The following is an 18,138-nucleotide window of genomic DNA, read 5'->3' as shown; positions in this document are numbered from 1 at the left end:
GATTTTCCAAAGCCACTCTATCAACTGCCATGCGAGGAACCAAAGTGGGTTATATAATGATTAAGTAACGTCCTGTCATTTTGTCCTGGATGAACACACACAAAATGCTGGAGGAACTCAGCAGGTCATGCAGCATCTATGGAAATAAATAAAGAGTCGACATTTCGGGCTGAGACCCTTCTTCAGGACTGGAAAAAGAGGGGAAGATGCCAGAATAAGAAGGTGGGAGGAAAGGATGAAAGACAAGCTTGAGGGTGATAGGTGAACCCCAGGTGAATGGGAGAGAGGGGAGGAATGAGGTAAGAAGCTGGAAGGTGATAGATGGAAAGGGTAAAGGCCTGGAGAAGAAGGAATCCGATCAGCGAAGAAAGTGGAGCATGGGAGAAAGGGGAGGAGAGGCACCAAGGGGGGGTGATAGGCAAGTAAGAGGCAAGATTGGAGAATTGAAGATGAAGGGAGGGAAAAAAAATTACTGGAAGTTGGGGAAATTGATGTTTGTGCCATCAGGTTGGAGGCTACCTGGAGGGATATCAGGTGTTGCTCCTCTAACTTGAGAGTGGCCGCATCATGGCAGAAGAGGACCAATGGACTGACATGTCAGAACAAGAATGGGGATAGGAATTACAATGGCTGACCAGCAGGAAATTCCACTTTTTCACAGATGTACTCAACAAGGCAGTACCCTCAAATTTCACCCCAACGTAGAGCAGACCGCATCGGGAGCACCAGATACAGTAGACGACCCCAACAGATTCACAGGTGAAGTGGAATGACAGTTTGTGGCCATGGATGGAGGTGAGGGAGGAGGTGTCTGGGCAGGTGTAGCACTTCTACCACTTGCAGGGATAAGTGCCAGGAGGGAGAGCAATGTTAAAGGAGAAGGGGATCACAGAGGGAGTGATCCCTGCATAAAGCAGAGAGTGTTGGGGGAGGTAAATATGTGTTCGGGGTCCTGGATCGTTCTACTTTCTAATGCAACCCAAGATCCTGAAGGCTCGAGTTTCTCAGGATTGGTTTTGAATCTTCTGTGACCTGTGCACAACACTGCCCATCTATAAATTTGTTAAACAAGCACCCGAGTCATATGGGAGAACTTCTCTGAATGTGAGATCAATGCAAACAAGTAATTCAATTAGGGGAACAGGAAGCTGGCATCCCAAATGACAGGACAAGTTGGTGCAAGTTCTCGAATAACCCTGGCGTTTATGAGGTAATTCAGGTAATTTTCAATTTAAAGTCCACTTGATGTGCACTTATATAATTTATCATTGGCTCTGCTTTTATAATTTCAAATGCAAATTTGGTTTATGACTCACTAAGCAATTCACATACGAATCTCATTATACACTCAACAACACACACAAAATGCTGGTGGAACACAGCAGGCCAGGCAGCATCTATAGGGAGAAGCGCTGTTGACGTTTCGGGCGAGACCCTTCATTATACACTGATTGCTAAAATCCAGTGCTAGCACAGTTTGAATGTACCCACTAAAATACTGATTTTATAAGACAATTGTCATATCATTCACTTCCATGTTTTCAGGAGCTTCCAGAGGCCTAAATGTCACTGTGCCCTCCATCTCAGAGACTACTGAAAACTACGTTCATTCAGAAATAGCTACCCACTCGGCTGTTGCAGCCCATGCCTTTAAGCCATTTCTCTGTCAATGATTATATCACAATCCAACGTTGCTCGTCACCCTGAAGGGGGTTGTGGCCAGAACAAGAATCAGAATCAGGTTTGATACTGTCGGGATATGTTGTGAAAACTGTTGTTTTGCAGCAGTACTACAGAGCAATACATAATAATAAGAACTGTGAATTACAGTAACGAGCATATTCAGTCCCTATAAAAAGTATTCACTCCCCCCCACCCCCCGGAAGTCTTCATGTTTTATTGTTTCACAACATTGAATCACAGTGGATTTAATTTGGCTTTTTTGACGCTGATCAACAGAAAAAGACTCTTTTGTGTCAAAGTGAAAATGGATTTCTACAAAGTGATCTAAATTAATTATAAATATAAACGCCCCCTTTAATATAATACACCAAATCATCACTGGTGGAGCCAACTGGTTTCAGCAGTCACATAATTCCGATTACCTGTGTACGGTCAAGGTGTTCCAATTGATTGCAGTAAAAATACACCTGTGTCTGGAAGGTCCAGCTGCTGGTGAGTCAGTATCCTGGCATAAACTACACCATGAAGACATAAGAAGACCCCAAGCAACTCCGCACAAAGGTTATTGTAAAGCACAAGCCAGGAGATGGATACAAGAACATTTCCAAGTCACTGAATATCCCTTGGGGTACAGTTAAGAAATGGAAAGAATATGACAGAGCTGTAAGCCTACCTAGTGTAGGCTGTCCTGAAAAACTGAGTGACTGAGCAAGAAGGAGCTATTGAGGGAGGCCACTAAGAGACCTATGACAACTCTGGAGGAGTTACAAGCTTCAGTGGCTGAGATGGCATTGACTGCGCATACAACTGTTACCCGGGTGCTTCACCGGTCGCAGCTTTATGAGAGAGTGGCAAAGAGAAAGCCACTATTGAAAAAAACTCACATGAAATCTCGGCTAGAGTTTGCCAGGTGCATGTGGGAGACTCTGAAGTCAGCTGGAAGAAGGTTCTATGGTCTGATGTAACCAAAACTGAGCTTTCTGGCCAGCAAACTAAATGCATTATTTGGCACAAGTCAAACACCACACATCATCAAAAACACACCATCCCTACCATGAAGCATGGTGGTGGCTGCATCGTGCTGTGGGGATGCTTCACTGCAGCAGGCCCTGGAAGGCTTGAGGGTAGAATGTAAAATGAATGCAGCAAAATACGGGGAAATCCTGAAGAAAAACCCGTTGCTGTCTGCAAGAGAACTGCAATTTGGGAGAAGATTTGTCTTCTAGCAAGACAATGAACCCAAACATAAAGCCAAAGCTACACGGGAATGGCTTAAAAACAACAAAGTTAGTGTTCTGGAGTGGCCAAGTCAGAGTCCAGACCTCAATCCAATTGAGAATTAGTGGCTGGACTTGAAAAGGCCTGTTCACTCACAATCTCCATGCAATCTGACAGAGCTTGGGTAAGTTTGGGGAAAAATTGCAGTGTCCAGATGTGCAAAGCTGATAGAGACCTATCCACACAGATTCAAGGCTGTAATTGCTGCCAAAGGTGCATCTACTAAATACTGACTTGAAGGGGGTGAATACTTACGCAATCAATGATTTTGTAGATCACTTTTGTACAAGATCACTTTGGAGAGATCTGTTTTCACTTTGTTTCTCAAAGTGAAAACTTTGGATCTGTTTCTCAAAGGTCCAATTTAATGTCAGTGAAATGTATACAATGTACATCCTGAAATGCTTTTTCTTCGCAAACAGCCATGAAAACACAGAAGTTCCCCAAAGAATGAACGACAGTTAAACGTGAGAACCAGCTCCTCCTCCGGCGCATAAGCGGCAGCAAGCAACGATCCCCCCTTCCCCCCCCCCCCCCCACCCATTGATCAGTGGCAAAAAAGTCAGATTAAATCTATGGTGATTCAGAAATCAAATGGCAGCGGGGAAGAAGCTGCTCCTGAATTGTTGAGTGTGTGCTTTCAGACTCCTGTACCTCCTCCCTGATGGAAGCAATGAGGAGAGGACATGTCCTGGGTGATTTGGAAGAGTATTGAGGCAGAAACAGCTTACAGTGATTGGACGGGCTTTAGGGGTTTTAGGGATTTCCAAAGGCAGGGAAACCTCTCCAGCCCCTACAGAGGCATAGGCTACACACAACATGGAATGGTCCAGCCTAGGAAGAGACCCAACATGCCTGTGCAAACAGGACACCAAACTAAACTGCCTGCACATGATCTGTATCCCTCCATTCCCCAGATGTTTGTGTGTCTGACCAAATCTCTCATAAGTGTCTCCCTCATATCTGCTTTCACCATTATCCCTGGCAGCATGTTCCAGGCAACTAGCACTCTCTTCTATAAAAACTTGCCTCACAAATCTCCTTCAAACTTCTCCTCTTCACCCTCTAGCATCTGACCTTTCCATCCTAAGAAAAAAACTCTGTCTGAACTTCCAACTTGTCTGTGTCTCTCATAATTTCATTAACTTCTATCTGGTCACTCTCCAACCTCTGATGTTCCATAGAAAGCAACCCAATTTTGTCCGACCTCTTAGCTAATACGCTCCAACACAGGCAACAAACTGGTGAACCTCCATTGCACCTTCTCCAAAGCCCCCACGTCCTTTCCTACGGTGCTGTAACAAGATCTGCACACAGTATTTTAAATGTGGCCTAAACAAGCTGCCACACAAATTTCCAACGTGCCCGATGTTGGGTATGCCTTCTTTCCCACTCTATAGACTTGTTTTTCCACTTTCAGGGACTATGGACTTTAATCTCAGGATCCCCCTGTATATCAGTGCACCTAAGGGTCCTGCCATTTACTGAATACTTTCCTCACACATCTCATCTCCCAAACTGCAACACCTCACACTTGCCCAGATTAAACTCCCTCCGCCATTTCCAGCTGATCAATACCCTACTGTATCTTTTGGCAACTTTCCCTTAACAAGGGAGAGATCCCAGAACTGATCCTTGCTGAACATCACTGGTTACAGATTTCCAGTCAAACAACAGCCATCCACCACTACACTCTGTCAAATTTATATTCAACTTACCGATCCACCATGGAACCCACGTGACTTAATCTCCTTGGGCATCCGGTGGATGGGGTCATAGAAACAGTGAGCATTCTCGTGCTTGGAGGAGGCCACAGAGATTACAGAATCAGAATCACAACCAGTTTTATTATCACCACATACGTCGAAAATCCTTCAAATTTTACTTCAGTTTAAGTTTAACTTCCACGTTCCTGCTTTTAGGAATGAGACAGTCCCTTAGATGGCATAGATTTTGTGTTTGCAGATAGGGTCAAGGAGAAATTGAAGGTCCGATTTTATAATTTTTTTTTTTTTTTATACAACATAGAATGGCCTCTCCGGCCTTTCGAGCCACACTGACCCCGCAACCCCTGACAGTACTGACTAACCCTGACCTAATGATGGGACAATTTACAACAACCAGTTAACTCACCCAGTATGCCTTCGGACTGTGGGAAGAACCCGGAGAAAACCCAAACGTTCTAGGGGGAGGACACACAGATGCTCCCTACAGAGTCGTGCTGGAATTGAACTCTGAACTTCCAAACACTGAGCTGTAATAGCGTCGTGCTACCAGCTACGCTACTGTGGCGCCAGGTTTTTTATTCAGTGAATGAGACGGATGACTGAATACGCAAACGTTTAAAGTAATTTATGGAAGGAGTAGAGGAGAGGGGAGCTTTAGATAAGTGAATTGTAATATGGATATATGAATTGAAAGAGAGGTGGGTGCAAACACTCTCATAACCTTCACATGGAGAATATACATCCAGTAATCTTTCAACATGAATAGCTAATTGAATGCCCAGTCTGACATTTCCTCCAATACACCAAGTTCCCACTTCCTGGATTCCCTTTACCCCTTCGGGGCCCCTTTCCCAAGCTCCCTTCCCACTGGTTCATTTTCCTGCGCTGCCTTTATACTCAACGGAATCAGTGCAAAGTCTAGTCCACTACTGTGCAGCATCCCAAAAAGGGCGTTGGAGTGATAGTGAATAGTCCAGAAAATCTGCCAGTCTAGTAGAAATTAAGTACTGAGGGTGCTGGATTATCAAATGTTTCCTGCACTTTCCCTTCTGGCATCGCCCTGTACAAAATAACAATGTGAACCGAAAGGCAGCTTGCCTGCGGGTCTGTACTCTGTGTGCAACCTGACCTTTCCGTCCTTTTGCAAAGTGAACATTTGAAAGTGAAAATCTATTTTTAAAAACTGCAGAATCTGGGAACTGCTGGTTCTGACAAGTTGGCTGTGTTTCTCTCCCCACAGATGCCACTTGACCTGCTAAGCTTTTCCAGCATTCTCTGCTTTCATTTACTGCCAACTTCTCGTGTGAAGAAGCTGCTCATGTTTCCCGTGCTGTCGAAAGCCATCCAACCACTTTGGGAAGCAGTGTAAATTAATCATTACATGCAAAACGAGACATTTGTTATTTAATAAAGCAATCAGTAATGACAACACCATGAGGTTGTGCTTAGGTTTGAGCTCTACATACTGCATACTCCATCCATGACATTGTTCCATATAAAAACTTACACAAGTTTGAATCAGTCAATGGGCTACTCTTGTGGCTTAACTTTAGACATTTCACATAAACGACTGCTCTGATTAAGCACAGTCTGACCTCCCAGATGTTTTATGTCAGATTTCTGACCTTTTCCTGTGAGCTATTCAAAGATCGACTCCAACTGAGGAATAGTTAGTTTCGCTCCATCCATCTGCAGTGCTTTCAGGGGCTGCTTGCTGATAACGTCATGTAATGTCATGTTGAGAAATGGTACTGCTTCCACTAGTCATATATCAGTAGATTACATCTTGGAAGCATTGCCACTTAGTTTGGGTTTAGCACTAATAACGCTCCTGGTTGGTGCAGTCAGATCAAACTATGTTTCTGTACAAAGTCTGAAACGAGATATTAATCTGAACTAAACTGAGAATGGATATCTAGGGTGAGTTACAGGCTGGAATTTCATCTAAGAATTCACATTCATTTTCAGAATAGAATAAAAGTGAGTCTGGAATGAGCAGTGAGCTGGAATGTGTCAACTGAAAGCATTCTTCTGCTCTTTCAGAAGCTCATGAGAGTTGACCGTGCAATACAGACTGGCGATCTGGGCATGAGAAAGAGACTGCCAGACTGTCAGAGAGGTGCTGTCTTCAATCTAAGGTCAGGGAGTCTGTCTGCCACACTCAGCTTCAGATGAGTATCCCCGGGCTTGGCTAGTAAAACCACTGCATCACAGCTCCAGGGATCTGGGTCAGTCTTGGCTTCTGATGCTGTTGTTGTGGAGTTTGCCTGTTCTCTCTGTCACTGAGGAGTTTCCGCCAGGTGCTCTAGGTTCTCCCATCATCCCAAATACATGGATTTACCCTGTATCCCAAATGCATAACGCATTGTATCAGATGTTGGTGAGGCCTAATTTGAAGTATTCTTTGCAGTTTTGGTCACCTACCTAGAGGAAAGATGTAAATAAGGTTGAAAGAGTACAGAGAATATTTACAAGGATGTCGCTGGCTCTGGAGGGCCTGAGTTATAAGGAAAGGTTGAATAGGTTAGGACTTTATTCCTTGGAACGGAGAAGATTGAGAGGTGACTTGACTGAGGTATACAGAATTCGATGGGGTAAATGCAAGCAGAGATTTTCAATTGAGGTTGGGTGGGGGCTACACCAAAGGTCATGGGTTAAGGGTGGAAGGTGAAAAGATTAAGGGGAACATGAGGGGAAACTTCTTCACTCAGAGAGTGGTGAGAGTGTGGAATGAGCTGCCAGTACATAGTGCACGCAAGCTCAATTTCAACGTTAAAGAGAAGATGGCAGATGGAGTTCAATCCGGACAAGAGTGAGGTGATGCATTTTGGAAGGACAAACCAGAAGACTGAGTACAGGATTAATGGTCAGTTACTTAAGAGTGTGGATGAACAAAGGGACCTTGAGGTTCAAATCCATACATCCCTCAAGGTCGCTGCACAGGTTGATAGGATAGTTAAGAAGGCCTATGGGATGCTAGGCTTCATTAACAGGGGGATTGAGTTCAAGAGTAGAGAGGTCATGTTGCAACTCTACAAATCTCTGGTGAGACCGCACTTAGAGTATTGTGTTCAATTCTGGTCACCTCATTATAGGAAGGATGTGGAAGCTATGGAGAGGGTGCGGAGGAGATTTACCAGGATGTTGTCTGGTTTGGAGAACAAGTCATATGACGCAAGGTTAGCAGAGCTGGGACTTTTCTCTTTGGAGAGTAGAAGAATGAGAGGGGACTTGATAGAGGTCTACAAGATTATGAGAGGCATAGATAGGGTGGATAGCCAGTACCTGTTTCCCAGGGCATCCAGGTCAGATGTTCAAAGGGGAAAGCACAGAAGTAATGTGGGAGAAGTTTAGGGACCACTTGAGCTGGGTTCAGGATAGGTTTGTCCCACTGAGACAAGGAAAAAATGGTAGGAAAAGGGAACCGTGGCTGACGAAACATGTGAGGCAACTCGTCAAGAGGAAAAAGGAAGCATATGTTAGATATAAGAAGCAGGAAGTAGGAGGGGCTTATGAGAAATATAGGGTAGCCAGGAAGGAGCTAAAGAAAGGACTTAGGAGAGCTCGAAGGGGGCATGAGAAGGCCTTGGCATGTAGGATTAAGGAGAACCCCAAGGCGTTCTATGCGTATGTGAAGAATAAGAGGATGACAAGAACGAAGGTGGGACCGCTAAAGGATAAAGAGGGCAACATGTGCCTGGAGGCGGAGGAGGTTGGGGAGGTCCTAAATGAATACTTTGCTTCAGTATTCACAAGTGAAAAGGATCTTGATCAGGGTGAGGTCGAAGTAGAGCGGGCCTGTGTGCTGGACAATGTGGAGATTAAGGAAGAAGAAGTGCTGGATCTTCTTAAAAACATTAAGATTGATAAATCCCCAGGGCCGGATATGATACACCTCAGGTTGTTATGGGAATTGAGAGAAGAGATTGCAGGAGCATTAGCTATGATCTTTGAATCCTCTTTGGCTGCAGGGTAAGTGCAAACACCAGAGGGCATATGTACAAAATTAAGGGAGGGAAGTTTAGGGGAGACATCAGGGGTAAGTTTTTACACAGAGGGTTGTAAGTGCCTGGAATGACTTGCCAGGGATGGTGGTGGAGGCTAAAACATTAGGGGTATTTAAGAGCCTCTTGGACAGGCTCATGGATGAAAGAAAAATGGAGGGTTATGGAGTAGTGTGGGTTTAGTACTTTTTTTTAAGGATTATATGGGTCAGCACAACATGAAGGGCTGAAGGGCCTGTACTGTGCCGTAGTGTTCTATGGTTCTATGGCTTAGATGGTAGGAGTGTGGAGGACTATGGTCCCGGTGCAAGTCAATGGGAACAGGCAGTTTAAATAGTTTGACGTTGACTAGATGGGCTGAAGGGCCTATTTCTGTGCTGTACTCCTATGACAGGGTAATTGACCACTGTAATTTGCCCCTAGAGTATGGGTGAGGGGGAAGACTCGGGAATAACGGGAGAATAAAATGGATTAGACTAGGATAAGTGTAAATGGTCAGTGCAGACTTGATGGGCTGAAGGGCCTGTTTCTGTTCTGTATCTCTCTAGTGATTTCTGAAGAGGTGCAACAAAATCTACTGGTACCCCCCATCACTCATCATCCCTGAATCAAACACCTTCATCACTTACAGCTCTGCTCTTTGTTGGCCTTGTTTGTGCCATTGCTTGCATTTCAAAGTGTCTCAATTTAAACATGACTTATTGACTCTTAAAAAGGCAGCAGATGCTGGAATCTGGAGCAAAAGTAAAACATATTGCTGGAGGAACTCAGTGGGTCAGGCAGCATCTGTAGTAGGAGATGAACCATTAACATTTTGAGTCAAAGTCTTGCATCATGGGACATAGACACAGCATAGAACAAGACAGCCCTCTGGCTCAAATTTTGTGCCACACCAATTAAACCAATAACATCGAATTAATGTTTTCCCTCTTCCCTGTACTTGCACCATATCTCTCTCTTCTCTGTATGTGCACATGCCTGCCTAAGAGCTTAAACACGTCAATGTTATCTGCCTCTACCAAAACCCCTGGCAGTGCATTTTAGACCCTCGCTGTGGTGATATCGGAGCATGCACAGAAATGACAGAATGATCGAGAAACTTGTATAGTGAAAGTGTGGTTGCTGTTTGCTGTTGTAAATAAAAGTTCTAGTTTTAATTCTTCCAGAATGTGGTTTGTTGTTAGTAACCCATGGTACATACAAAGAACACAACATGGTGTCAGAAGTGGGATCTGGAAGAATAATACTTTCGCTAAACACGAGAGAAGCGAAGATAATCGAAAAAAAGCGCAAGCTTTTTCGTTGTTTGCTAACAGCATTTAAAATGGAAGTTTTGCAACCCCATCGACGCTTCAGCTGACTGGAAACATTGCTGAAAACTGGAGAATCTTTAAAAAGGGATTTGAAATTTATTTATTGGCGATCAGAGCAGAAAATAAATCGGAAAAAACAAAAGCAGCAATCCTACTCCACATAATAGGGGACAACACATTTGAGGTATATAACCATTTTACCTTTGAGAATGGAGATGGTTTGAATCTAAAGGCAATTATCAACAAATTTGAAGCATTTTGTATCCCAAAGCACAATGTGACGTATGAATGGTACAAATTCTTTATATGCAAGCAGAAAGCTGGTCAAACGATCGTTCAATTTGTTACCGAGTTGAGAAACTGCAGCTTGAGAAACATATGAGTTTGCAGAGCTGACGGACTCTCTCAATAAAGACAGAATTGTTTGCAGAATCTGGATAATGCTCTAAGAGAAAGACTCTTAAGGGAACCAGACGTAAATTTGGAAAAAGCTTTGATTCTCTGTTAAGCTTCGGAATCTGTGACGTCGCAGGCTAAAGAGCTTTTTATTGAGAGCTGCATAGATGCTGTAAAGCACGAACATGTTAGAAAAAATAATAAAATGGCAACGAAACCATCAGAGAGCAAGACGTCATCTGAAAGAAAAAAAACTTTGGGATCACTGTGGGCGGGAGCACCGACCTAAAAAGTGTCCAGCATGTGGAAAAATGTGCAATCACTGTGGTAAGAGCAATCATTTTTCACGCTGTTGCAGAGGTAGAAAGGAAATAAAACACGTAAATGCAGTGCTTGAAAATGAACGCGAGGAGTTTTATATTGATGTGCTTTGGGAAAATAAACAAAGTAAGAATAACTAGACTATGCCATTGCAAGTGAACCAAAACATTATTCTGTTTAAACTGGATACTGGAGCACAAGTAAATGTTCTTGCAGAACCTGAGTTTAATGCATTAAAGCCAAGAGCAAAGTTACATCAGACAGATATAAAAGTGACTGGGTATTCAGCTGCAGACATTCCAGTTAAAGGAACATGTGTGGCAAAAGTATCACACAAAAATAGTGTGCACACGCTTTCATTTGTGGTCGTGCCCAAGAATGTACAGTCAATACTTGTTTTATCTGCCTGTGAGAGACTGAATTTGGTGAGAAGAGTCTTAGTCCTGGACAGTGACACAGTGTCAGGATACAGTGACTTGATGAAAGAGCGAGAGAGAACAGAATTTGATTCCAACGTGGCAAAAATAAAAAAAGTCATAAAGAAAGCTCCCAGACCCATCCCTTTGTTACCAGCATCTGACAGAGCATTGCCACCAAAACCAAACTTGCCGATACAATACAATACAGATCTGAAACCAAAGGGTGGCAAGAGTCAGGATCCAATTGAAGAAGTGAAAGCACAAGTGAAGGAATTGAGAAGTTTTATTGAAATTATGAAATCTCAGCATAAAAAAGAGATTACACAGCTAATGAATGAATTGTGATTTCTTCTCAAAAACCTCAAGAAAGAGCCAACTTCAGAGTTTCAGTTAACTGATGCAGACCAGACAAAACATGAAAATAACAACAAAACACAAGAACTGTGTGAACCACTTAGAAGGTCTACTCGTGTTTATACACACCCAGAGAGACTGATAGAGACATGTTCAATTATGCATTTGTTTTGATTAATGTTGCTAATTGTTTTTCTTTTTAAGGAAAGGAAGATGTGGTGATATCACGTGTCACGTGTAAGAACGTGATTGGACAGAGTTCGAAGCATGCGCAGAAATGACAGAATGATCGAGAAACTTGTTTGCTGTTTCATGGTTGCTGTTTGCTGTTGTAAATAAAAGTTCTAGTTTTAATTCTTCCAGAATATGGTTTGTTCTTAGTAACCCACAGTACGTAGAAAGAACACAAAACCCATTGCCCTCTGTGTGGAACTCCTGCTTGTACTTTCCCCAAGCTCGTGTCCTCAGGATTGTTGATGGTTCCTGATGAAATGTCTCGACCCAAAACACTGACTGTCCATTTCCCACCACAGATGCTAGTTCCACCAGCTACATGCTATTAATTCATTGTGAAAGGCATTAAATGTAGTCAGATCCTTACTACTTGGAGTCTCATTGAAACTGGTAAAGAATTCTTGGGAGTAAGTGAAAGATTTTATCAATATCCGTGAAAGGGTAGAGCTACAACATGTAAAACAGTGTAAAACAGTTGAATGCATATCAGTTATCAGCAGAAGTGGTGAGTTGCATAACAGTAGACTTCAGCACTGTGTGGATTCACTTGTCTGTTATTAAACCTCGAAGAGACAACGACAAGTGTTGGGAAATGGTGGGTCTGCACTAGCCAGACACCCACCACACCCACCAGTGTCTGAGATCCATTGACTGACATAGGGACATGTTGGGATAAATTGCCTCTTAACTATATTCTCCTTCTCTGAACATCAGCCAAGTTTGAGAACATGGGGTGATGTGAGCAGGAGCAGGTCGTTCAGCTGTGTGAGTTTGTCCTACCAGGTATTAGCTAACGACTGACATCTGCATCAGTTCCCCTACTATACTGGTAAAAGACTCCACTTTCTTTACAATTATAATTGACACAGTACCCACAGCTTTTCAGGTAAAGGATTCAGGATTTCCGAGCCTTTGATAGACTGACTGCTAAGTATTCGAATGGTTTTGCGTGTGCAGCTGGTACTTTTCATGGACTGCTGCTGCCACCTAGTGTACGTTGCACTCACTTACTCCAAAGCATTCCCAGCCTTTGGCACTGACTCATTCCGACCACCGCGTCTTATGCCCGAAGACAATCACTACCATAAGCTGAGGTAAGATCTTCATGAAGCCCACCTGAAGTAGTGAGGAGGTTATTCAATCCATCAGGCATTCATTGCCATGCATTGCGATCGGAATGCCACAACCCTGGGAAGACAGCTCTCTCCTTCCTGCGTTCAGCTAGTTCAGTCCTTACCTTGGGCAGCCCCTTATGCTGGACGAATGGTATTGTAGGTTTTCACAAATAAAATGGCATGTTTATGTTTTTATGTTTAAGAAAAACCATAACAACTTATTTATTGTAATCCAAACACTAAACACAAAATGAAATAAAAGCACTTTATATAATTACAGCATCATGTCAGACAATAAACTAGACTGGTCAAAGAACACTGAGGCTGTCTACAAGAAGTGTCAGACCCGTCTCTACTTCCTGAGGAGACTGAGGTCCTTTAACATCTGCCGGACGATGCTGAGGATGTTCTACGAGGCTATGGTGGCCAGTGCTATCATGTTTGCTGTTGTGTGCTGGGGCAGCAGGCTGAGGGTAGCAGACACCAACAGAATCAACAAACTCATTCGTAAGGCCAGTGATGTTGTGGGGGTGGAACTGGACTCTCTGACGGTGGTGTCTGAAAAGAGGATGCTGTCCAAGTCGCATGCCATTTTGGACAATGACTCCCATCCACTCCATAATGTACTGGTTAGGCACAGGAGTACATTTAGCCAGAGACTCATTCCACCGAGATGTAACACTGAGCGTCATAGGAAGTCATTCCTGCCTGTGGCCATCAAACTCTACAACTCCTCCCTCGGAGTGTCAGACATCCTGAGCCAATAGGCTGGTCCTGGACTTATTTCCACTTGGAATAATTTACCTATTACTATTTAATTATTTATGGTTTTATATTGTTATATTTCTACACTATACTTGGTTGGTGCGACTGTAACAAAACCCAATTTCCCTCGGGATCAATAAAGTCTGTCTATCTGACCAGTCTCTTCAGGTGAACACCAACTCAATGTTGGTGGTTGTGAATGATGTATGTTTGCCCCTGCAGAACTCAGTAAGACCGGCATCGTGAGCCTGTCTGGAGCTCAGATGAGGCACCCGGCTCGGGTCCTGTGTTCCATGGGTGGAGGAGCAGTAGGTGCCTCTGGCTCGTCCAGAGGTGTATTAACACACCCATGGTCATGTTGTGATGTCAGGGGCATGGTAGCAGAATCCTCCAAAACTTGGTGGGCCAGTTCAAGGCGATCTACTGAAACACATACTAGTTTACCCTCTTACCTTTGATAAGAGTCTTTTCTCTCCATTGCAAAATGGGGATTGAGCCATCATAAAGGAGTCTGAGAGGATGCTGGTGTGCATCATGGCAGACGAAAACACACGAGGCAGAATATAGGTCAACAGGAGGCCACGGTGGGAGGTAGGAATAGATGCGAAGGAATTGGATTTACTGGGGGGGGGACGCTGTTGAGAGGTGGACCAGGTGGTCAGGAATGAAACCACCTGGCACTCGTAACAGCTGCCTGTATACCAACTCAGCCGCAGACAACTGCAGGTCCTCTTTTGGAGCTGTTCTGGGCCCCAGCAGGACCCATGGGAGACGATTGTGCTAAAAGGGAAGCCCTCAGAGCAGTGAAGGAGTGGTGAAACTGCTCTCATAGGCCATTTGACTGTGGGTGATACGTCATGGTGTGATGTTTCCTAACACCAAGGTTCTGGGCCATCACAGCCCAGAGGTCTGATATGAACTGGGGACCGTGGTCAGAGGAACCGTCAGATGGGGTGCCAGAGCAAGCAACACAAGCCCAAGCCACATCTGTGGTCATTGTCAATGTTAGAGGGACAACCTCTGCCATCTGCTGGTACAGACCACTGTGATAAGGAGGTGCCTAGAATTACGGGGGGGGGGGGGAGCGGGTGGGGAAGAGGACCAACAAGGTCCATATTGACACATTTAAACTGTCAGTCAGAGGCCTCAAAAGATGCCAGTGGCACCTGAACAGGACAGTTAACTTTTGCCCAGAGGCACTCAACACAAGTTGCAATCCAATCACGCATGTCCTGAGCCAAACAAACTGTAGTGCAACCAGTTACTGTGAGGCCTTCTGGCCCGGATGCAAGAGGCCATGTCTGGAGTCGAATACGGTTTGCCTCCAGTTTGTGGGCACTTTAGGGCGAGGACAACCGATTGACACATCACACAGGAGAAAAATCCCAGCTTTCCCATAATTACTGTCAGCCAACTGCAGTTCCATAACCCTGGACCTCTGGATCAGTAGCTTGATCGGCTGCCATGCTGGCATAGTCAACCCTGACGTGTATGGCCTCAACGATTCGCCATTACTTTTCCCTTGACATGTTGCATACCTGTTGTAAACATACCCAGGTGGCATTGCTGCCGGGCAGACCAAGGGTCTGACATTTTGGCCATCATCTGCACAAGGGGTTTGTGGTCAACGAATGCTGTGAAATGGCGACCCTCCATAAGAAAATGAAAATGGAGGACAGCCGGATAGAGACCGAGAAGCTCACAGTCAGGCCTGCTGTGCTTCCTTTTGGAGAGTCAGAGCTGCCGGCTGAAGGAGGCGAGCGGCTGCCACGTGCCTCCCGGTAACTGTTAGAGTACTGCACCCGCAGCATCGCCTGAGGCTTCAGTAGTAATAGTTGGGGGCAAATGCGGAGTAGGGTTGTGTTGGAAAGGGCCTGTTTGGTATCTTCAAATGCCCTGGTCATGCAATTGACCAGTCAAGCACATGATTAGTGGTATTGCCTTTAAATACACTGTACAGGGAAAGCATAAGTTCAGCAGCTTGTGGAATGAAGCGGGGATAGAAATTCACCATGGCTAAAAATTTGTGTCGTTTATCATTAGTGCGAGGTGGTGGGAAATACATAATAGTGGCTACTTTTGATGGGAGAAGTTTCGCACCTTCCCTGGAGATGCAATGGCTGACGACTCAAACTGGCATTTAGCAGGGTTAATAATCAACCCGTGTTGGCTTAAGCGCTCAGAAAGTGTGCAGAGATGGGATATGTGTTTGGAATTCGATGCACTGGTGACAGGTACATCATCCAGGTAAACAAAAAGATCTAAGTCTTTCAATACAGAGTCCATCAGCCGTTGGAAAGTCTGTGCTGCATCTTTCAGCCCAAACGTCATGCGCAGGAACACAAAGTGCTCAAATGGGGTTATCACAGCTGTTTTGGGAATATCCTCCAAGCACACAGTCTCCTGATGGTAGCCCCTAACTAGATCAGCTTTGGAAAAAATTAACTTTCTAGCTAAACGTGCCAAGAGGTCTTGAATGTGTGGGACTGGGTAATGATCAGTGGTGGTGACCTAGTTAAGGCATCAGTAATCACCACATGGGTGGCAACCATTAGACATATGGAGGGACTATTCACCCAGTCTACAATGCCAAGTCTTTCCATGTTGGCAAACTCAGCCTTCCTGGTTGCCAGCATTTCTGGGCCCAGTCTACGTAAGCAGGCATGTACTGGTGGGCCAGTTGTGGAAATGTGACGCTCAACCCCATGTTTTGTAACTATCAGTATGTGCAGTTTATACAGCCCGTTGCAGTGGCCTCATCCTTCAAAGGATCGGCCTGACCATCCACAAACGTCCTTCGAGAGCAGGTCAGCTCTGACATTGCAAAGCTGCTAGCCTTGTGACAGCAATACAGCTAGCTGGTAGCTTTCTAACTCCGGAGACCCAGGTTCCATCCGAACCGTGGGTACTGCCTGGGTGGAGTTTGCAGGTTCTTCCTGTGACCACACTGGTTTGCTCCGGTTGCTCTGGTTCCCTGCCATGTTCCGAAGCCGTGCAGTTCAGCAGGTTAATTCTGCACTGTACACCATCTCCAGTGTGCAGGGGAGAGGTGGAATGTGGAGGGTTAGGGTTAGGGTTAATTCTGCACTGTACACCATCCCCAGTGTGCAGGGGAGAGGTGGAATGTAGAGGGTTAGGGTTAGGGTTAATTCTGCACTGTACACCATCCCCAGTGTGCAGGGGAGAGGTGGAATGTGGAGGGTTAGGGTTAATTCTGCACTGTACACCATCCCCAGTGTGCAGGGGAGAGGTGGAATGTGGAGGGTTAGGGTTAGGGTTAATTCTGCACTGTACACCATCCCCAGTGTGCAGGGGAGAGGTGGAATGTGGAGGGTTAGGGTTAGGGTTAATTCTGCACTGTACACCATCCCCAGTGTGCAGGGGAGAGGTGGAATGTGGAGGGAGTTGAGGGAAATGTGAGAGGATTTTAAAAAACGAGATTTGGGTGTGATTAGTATAAATGAGATTGATAAATCAGTTCGGATTTGATGGGACAAAGGGCCTGCTTTCCTGTTGAATTTATGACAACTTCCAGCTGTGGGATTTTTTTTTGGAGATGTCTTAGCATCAGTAGAAAGAATGGAAAGTCAGCGCTTACAGTGCAAAAGTTCACCAGAACAAACTGCGGAGTCCGAATGATAGTAAGCCACAGCCCATTAATGGCAACGCTCTTAATGACTGTGCCCTGTTGTCTTCTGACAGTCGGGCAATAGACTTCTCAATATATGCTATCCTAACTCTGAATCCCATAGAACTGTCCATACCATAGAAACAGAGAGTGAAAAATCCATACATCCACACAGCTCAGAAACATACATACAGCTGGTCCAAGTCCACTACCTAAGCCATCTTTTCCTCACCCCCACTTTCTGTTTTCCACAGGGATCACTCCCAACACGACTCCCTTCTCCACTCATCCCTCCCCAATGAGATCCCTCCTGGCAGTTATCTTTACAAGTGGAACAAGTGCTACTCTTGCCCCTACACTTCCTCCCTCAACACCATTCAGGGTCCCAGACAGTCCTTCCAGATGAGGTGACACTTCACCTGTGAGGCTTCTGGGATTACCTACTGTGTGCAGTGATCCTGGTGTGGCCTCCTGTATATCGGTGAGGCCTGATGTAGATTGGGAGACTGCTTCACCAAGCACCTATGCTCCATTCACCGGAAAAACCAGTGGCAACCCATTTTAATTCCACTTCCCATTCCCATTCCGACATATCAGTCTACGGCCTTCTCTATTGTCATGATCAGGTCACACTCAGGTTGAAGAAACAGCACATTATATTCCACCTGGGTAGCCTCCAACCTAATGGCATGAACATTGATATCTTGAATGTCCAGCAATGTACCCATCCCCCCCTTCACCATTCCCCATTCCCATTTCCCTCTCTCACCTTATCTCCTTGCCTGCCCATTGCCTCCCTCTGGTGCTCTTTCCCCCCTTTCCTTTCTTCCATGGCCTCCTGTCCTCTCCTATCAGACTCCCCCTTCTCCAGCCCTGTATCTCTTTCACCGATCAACTTTAC

The sequence above is a fragment of the Hemitrygon akajei genome, chromosome 3 (genome assembly GCF_048418815.1).
Source record: "Hemitrygon akajei chromosome 3, sHemAka1.3, whole genome shotgun sequence".
Lineage (NCBI taxonomy): Eukaryota > Metazoa > Chordata > Chondrichthyes > Myliobatiformes > Dasyatidae > Hemitrygon > Hemitrygon akajei.
Note: the sequence above shows the minus strand (reverse complement) of the source record.